Source organism: Piliocolobus tephrosceles, unplaced genomic scaffold (assembly GCF_002776525.5).
Source record: "Piliocolobus tephrosceles isolate RC106 unplaced genomic scaffold, ASM277652v3 unscaffolded_322, whole genome shotgun sequence".
NCBI classification, from domain to species: Eukaryota; Metazoa; Chordata; class Mammalia; order Primates; family Cercopithecidae; genus Piliocolobus; species Piliocolobus tephrosceles.
Window position 1 is genome coordinate 91,508 of NW_022315643.1, and position 6,324 is coordinate 97,831.

A 6,324-nucleotide genomic window follows, 5' to 3' on the forward strand; every position below is an offset into this window, starting at 1 on the left:
CATCTGTTTGTACATGCTTATTGCAGCTCTATTTACAATAGCCAGGATTATAAAAAAAATCAACTACAAATTTTATCAACATGAGTAAATAAAAATGCAGTATATTTACACAATAATTATTTATTTGGTCATATCTAGAGCAAAATGATGACATTTGTGCCAACATGGAGGATACTAGAAGGTGTTATGCTATGTGAAGTAAGCCAGTCACAGAAAGAAAAATACTGCATAATGTCACTCACATTTGCAGCTTAGGTCTCGCTAGGCCACAGCAGGGTATAGCACCAAGGAAATTATTGAGGAATTCTATTCTATGACTCTTGAATGTCATTTCTGGACTTTCTCTGCATCACAGGGGAGCCCTCTGATCAGAAACCTGAGTCTCAGGCCTGGAAGTGATCATTACAAGATGATCTAAGAGCCCTTGAGCCTTCTGGGAACATTGGCGGTAGTGCAGAAATACTTCCTGAAATCTGGGTCAAGGTGATGATAGAATGCAAATGCTCTGCCTCTTGTAAAACGAAGACAGACTTAGGAGAATTGCATCTTGTGGTTTCAGTGCCAGCTCAACCTCAGTATAACAGAACACAAGTTAGAATTCTGAAGTTTTGACTCTAGATTCTAACTACAAAATAGTAACTACTTGTGGCCTGGGAGATCTTGACAACCTGATGGGAAGAAAACATACCTGACTGGCTACAGTATTTGCTGCTGTAGAGTCCAGAGGTCTTGAATGAAAATAAGCAGTATTCAAGAAGTGCTTACAGAACACTTTGGTTGAGACTCAGTGCTTTGCTTGCTTCAGGGTTAAGTCCACATAGTCACAGTGATAGAGGCCACATGAATGATGCTGTTACTCTACCCAGCTTCAGGAGTTTCAAAACAGAAAGTGAGATTCTCTTTGAGAGAAGTTATAAAAACAGAATGAGAATAATACAATGATTTTTTGCAGCAACATGAATATTGCTAGAGGTCATTGTTCTGAGTGAAGTCCATAGGAGTGGAACACATTAACTCACTCTGCATGCCTTTGTATACTTGTATCTTAGGTCCCACTTGTAAGTGAAAACATTTAACAGTTGGATCTAAGCTATGAGTATGCAAAGGCATAAGAGTAACAAAATGGAATTTAGAGACTCAGAAGGTGAAGGTTGAAAGGGGATTCAGGGATTTTTACAAAACTACATACTAGGTAAAATATGTGCTACTTGGGTATATTTAGGTACTTGGCTACTTGGATGATAAGGACACTAAAATATTAGAATTCATCACTATATACTTATTCAGTTAACTAAAAAATACTTATATCTCCTGCATTATTGAAATAAAATATAAATAAATTCAAATCAAGTAAACGAATATCCTAAATTATTAATAGGTCAAAAAATTAAGAAGAAAATGGAAATTTTTCTTAAATCAAATGATAATGGAAACATATTATACCCAAACTAATGAAATACAGCAAAATAAATATGCAAATGGAGGCTCCTAGGTACTCACTCATACATGAGTAAAGAGGAAAAACTTCAAATAAACAATCTAACAATGTACCTTGAAGAACTAGAACACCAAGCGAAAACCAACCCCCAAATTAGCAGAAAAAAAGAAATACCAAAGATCAGAGCATAAAATTGAAATAGCGAAGACAATAGAAAACATTACTTTTTAAAAGTCTTTTTTTACATAGTAAATGAAATTGATAAACTATTAGCTAGACTAATGAGAGAATAACAAAAAATTAAAAATAAAAAGTGAAAAAAGACATTATAAGAGATATTGCAGAAATTCAAGCTATTATTATGTCTACTATGAACAACAATATGCAAATAAATTGAAAATTCTAGAAGGAATGGACAAATTTCATGACTCATAGAATCTATCAAGTTTGAACTAGGAAGAAATTCAAAACCGGAATAGACCAATGACAAGTAATGAGATCAAAACCATAATGCAAATATGTCTGTAAAGAAAAGCACAGTAAAGTAAAGGCTTCACTGCTATAATCTACCAAACTTTTAAAGAAAAACTAATATTAATTCTACTCCAATTATCCTGAGGAATACTGGAGAATGGAATTACTCCAACTAATTATAATTAGATAAAGTTAATATTACCCTGACACCAAAACCAGACAAAGACACATTCAGAAAAGAAAACTACAGGAAGATGTATCTGATGACTATTGAAGAAGTAACCCTCAATAAAATACTAGCAAACCAAATTCAGCAATATATTCAGAGCATCATGTATCATGACCAAGTGGGATTTATTCCTGGAATAAAAACATGATTTAATGTACACAAATCAAACAATCTGCTATATCATTTCAATAAAAGGAAGGATAAATTTTATCTAATAATTTCAATTGATGGTGATAAAGCATTTGGTTAAATTTAATATCCTTCAAGATAAAAATCCTCAAAAAACAGAAGATAGAAGAAACATACCTCAACATAATAAAAACCTTATATGACAAAATAAAAAATATTCAGTATTGTACTGAATGGGGAAAAACTGAAAGCATTTTCTCTAAAATCTAGAGTACAACAAAGTTGTCCACTGTGACCACTGTTATTCAGCATAGTACTGGAAGTTCTCTCCAGAGGGATCAGACAAGAAAAATATATGAGAGGCATTTAAGTGGAAAGAGATTAATTCAAATTATTCTAGTTTGCAGATAATATAACCTCATATTAGAAAAAAATCTTAAGGACACCATAGAAAACTATAAGAGCTGATAAGCAAATTGAGTAGAGTTGTAGTACATAAAATTAACAGACAAAAATTTGAAACAGTGAACAATGTCAAAAAGAAATAAGAAATCATCTCATTTTCAATATTCACACATAGAGTTAAATAGCTAGAAACTAACTAAAGAAGTGAAAGATTTGAATAATGAAAACAGTTGAAGAGGACACTACAAAATGGTGATATATGTTATGTTCAGGAATTGTAAGACAATATTGTTAAAATGTCCACACTACCCAGAGCAATCTATAGAGTCAATATAATTCCTAACACAATACCGATAATATTTTTGAAATAAATGAAAAATTAATTTTAAAATCTACATGGAACCACAAGAGACTCAGAATAGTTTAACCTATCATTAGAAAAAAGAATGAAACTAGATAAATCAACTTATCTGACTTCATATTAGATTACAGAGCTATAGTAAGTAAAACAGCATTAAATAGGCATTTTGCTGGCATAAAATAGGAACACAGAAAAATGAAAGCGAATAGAGAACATGACACAAATCCACATAGCTACAGTAAATTCATTTGAACAAATGTGCCAAGAACATCCACTGAGGAAAACATACACCCTGTTAAATAAAGATGCCAAGAAATATGGGCATCTGTATGTGGAATAATAAAAATGAGACTTCTACTTTTGGCCATATATAAAAACTGAATCAAAGTGAATTAAAGCCTTAAGCCTATAAACTGAAACTCTGAAATTACTACAAAAAGACTTGGGAAAATCTCCAGGTTATTAATGTGAAGAGAAGATTTTTTTTTTTTTTTTTTTTTTTGAGATAGATTGTCACCCATGCTGATTTACAGTGGCATGATCAAAGCCCACAGCAACAACTGTCTCTAACGCTTAGGCAATCTCCTGTCTCAGCCCTTGAGAAGTTGGGACTACTGGCACATATCACCACTTATCATGCCAATTTTTTGTTTGTTGTTCACATTCGTAGAGATGGGGTTACATCATGTTCCTCAGGTTGGTTTTGAAATCTTGTCCTCAAGAAATCCATCTAAGTTAGCCTTGCAAAGAGCTAGTATTATAGGTGTAAGTCACCATGCCTGGCCAAAGATTTCCTTAGCAATTGCCCAGAAGCACAAGCAACCTAACCAGAAATGGACATCTGGAATCTCATCCAGTTGAAAAGTTTCTGCAAGGGAAAAAATTAAAAAATCAACAATGTGTAGAGATTATTCACAGAAATGGAAGAAATATTTGTAACTTAACCATCTGACAAAGGATTAATAATCACAATAAATAAAAATCTCAAACAATATATAGGAAAAAATATATAGAAAAATCTTACAATTTGGTCAAAAGATTTCAAAACCACATTTCTCAAAGGAAAACATACCAACGATGAACAGGTATATCAAAAAGTGCTCAAGATCATTGATTATCAGAGACATCCAAATTAAAACTATAATAAGATATCTCAACCTAGTTAAAATGGGTTTTATTGAAAAGACATTGAATAACAAATTCTGCTGAGAATATGAAGTGTAAAATGTGCTCATATTCAAGGACCAGTGTCCTAAGATTGTGCAGCACAGCAAGTCCCTGAATATGGCCCATGAAACAAACATTTATCCTTGCTAAGCCTCTGTGTTGTGGTAAAAGAGACTCTCTGAAATGCTTTAGTGGTCTTTTCCCCACTGTCTTGGATATTAACACTTAGCTCCATTTTGCTTTACTGCAGCATCTTAAATTTCTTCTCTGAAAAAGGGGTTTTCTTTTCCACCACGATATGGGCTGCAAGATTTCCAAACGTTTATGCTGTGTTACTCTTTTTAATATAAGTTTCAGTTTCATGTCAGCTCTTTGCTCATTCATACGAGCTTAGGTTTTTAGAAGCATTCAGTTCACATCCGGAGCACTTTCTGCTTAGAATTTTTTTTTCACCATATACCCTAAATTTTTCCGCCACAGTCACCATACTCAAGTTCAAAGTTTCATGTGTCCCTAGGGCAAGGGTACAATGCATTATCAAGAGTTCGTTGCTAATGCATAACGTATGTTTGCTCCAGTTCCCAATAAGCTCCTCATTTCCACACAAGATCTCCTCAGTGTCTACTTCATTTTCCCTATCACAATCAGCAGGTTGGTCACAACACTTTAAATTAAACACTCTAGGGAGTCCCAAACTTTTCCTCATCATCTCATGAGACCTCCACACTCCCAATCTATGCTAGTTATTTAATTCCTATGTAGCTTCCATATTTTCTGGTAGCTTCATAGCAATACTCTACTGCTCCATATTAGTATTCTGTATATAGTCTGTTTTCCCAGCAATACAGAGTATTGGTATTATCTTAGATACATTTAAGAATAATGCCCAGTAGTTTCTACGTTTGCTTTCATAAATTATAAGTTTTTAACTGAAATGGTAATATATGTGATCTACATAATTATAATCTATATATCATATAATAAATGATATAATGTATCATTTTAAAGCATACCCTTGAGGGTTTTTAATTGTTTCACAATGTTTTTTCACCACAATTATTAATTTAAAAATATTTTTATTAACCTGATAAAAAATTATATACAAATTAAGATGTATCTTGACCTTAAACTCTATAATATTTTAAAATATCTTATCTCTAAGAGATTTCCTATGTAGACCTGTGCATGTCAGCCAGATCCCACCAAGGAGGGGTAGGTGTTCTGGAACAAGCAGGAAGGCTGGAGGAGACCCTGTGCAGCTTCCCAGTGCTCTATGAAGAGTGGGTGTAGAGCATGAGCATGCTGAGGGCGGCAGGATGGAAGCCTGTAAATGTTCTGACCAGGTTGCACCACAGCAGAGCAAAAAGCACCTGGATAGCATGGTGGGTGAAATCGCCTTTCTGAAGAATATTCACTAAGTGGAGATCCACCCAGTTGCAAGGGCAGATCCAGTATGCGCAGATCTCCATAAAGATTAACATGTTCACCAAGCCCAACCTCACCTCTTTGCTGGAGGCCATCTGCCCACAGTAGGGCAAGATGGCCTCCAAGAGAGCATGCAGAACACTGAGGAGTGCTTCAAGAGCCCTTTAGACTGCTGACCCAGAGTGCTGTCAAGAAGGTCTATGCCATGCGAGGCACCAGAGATAAGGTGTCCCACAGCCACTGCATGCTCAAGACCAAGAACTTGGAGATCAAAGCATGCCAGGGCATGAAGCAAGCGATGGAGATGTAGCTACAGGAGCCAAAGGACAAGCTGAACACCTACATCATTAGTGTGCAGGCCATCAACCACAAATTAGAAAATGAATTGAAGATGCAAAGTTAAATGTCTGGATACCTAAATGAATACCAAGTCCTCCAGGTAAAGATGGCTGCAAATAAGGCTGCAGCTTAGAGGAAACTCTTCAAAGGCAAGGAGATTCAGCTGAGTTTCAGCAGCATTGGAAGCAGTCTACTCGCAGACCTTCTGGTCTTTGGTTGATCAGCTACTGGGGTTTACATACCAACTCCCAGGTGGACTCCCACCTGATGTCCACCTGCTCCTTCCTGTCCTACGACAGCAGCCACGTACAAGTGTAGCAGATCATGGTGGAGGAATCCATGGTGGGTGCTAAGATT